The following is a 591-nucleotide window of genomic DNA, read 5'->3' as shown; positions in this document are numbered from 1 at the left end:
GGGCCGGGCCGCTGCCGCCCGCCCTCCGCTACCGCCGCCGCCACAGCCGCCGCCGCCGCCACCCGCCCCGCCCATCACAAAACCTGGCACCCCATTGGTCAGGCCCGCCACGCGTCCCCGCCTCCCCGCCCTCGGCTCTAAGCCTTGGTTGGGAGAAAGGGAGGGCGAGCGCTATCGCTATTCCACCAGTCCGCTGCCACTCTAAGGTTCTAGTCCCACCCGCTCCACCGCCGTCCGATTGGAGACTCGGATCCGCCTCCTAGCCTCCGGGTTGGCTAACCCCGAAGGGTCGGATTGGTTGAACGCACGCGTCCCCCACGTGGGGTCAGACAGGCAGACCACGGAGGCGGGACCGCGATGTAAATAACCCCAGCACCCCGCCCCTTTCGCCTAGATCCTGATGGGCGGGCGCAGCGCCCAATGGGAAGAGGCATCACAAAGCCACCTCCCCCCCCGCCGCGGGGGTGTGCTGCTAGAGAGACGCTGATTGGCGGGTCGATGTAAACACACCGAGGGGGCGGGGGATTCCCCGGGCACCCGCGCCCGAGCCGGGGGGGGGGAGGGGGGGTTGTCACGTGGCAGGCGCGTGGC

The 591-nt window shown here is 70.4% G+C and overlaps 1 protein-coding gene across 1 annotated transcript in view; it reads right to left on the bottom strand.

The window, feature by feature from the left end:
- Positions 1 to 39, bottom strand: part of PAIP2B (poly(A) binding protein interacting protein 2B) — an 18,390-nt gene extending 18,351 nt beyond the window's left edge. Inside the window, exon 1 of the mRNA XM_010580815.1 lies at positions 1 to 39. The gene's annotated coding sequence lies outside the window, so the exon portion shown is untranslated.
- Between the last annotated feature and the right edge of the window lie 552 nt (positions 40 to 591).

Source organism: Haliaeetus leucocephalus, unplaced genomic scaffold (genome assembly GCF_000737465.1).
Source record: "Haliaeetus leucocephalus isolate CR32 unplaced genomic scaffold, Haliaeetus_leucocephalus-4.0 Scaffold741, whole genome shotgun sequence".
Lineage (NCBI taxonomy): Eukaryota > Metazoa > Chordata > Aves > Accipitriformes > Accipitridae > Haliaeetus > Haliaeetus leucocephalus.
This window is presented reverse-complemented; position numbering and strand designations above follow the sequence as displayed.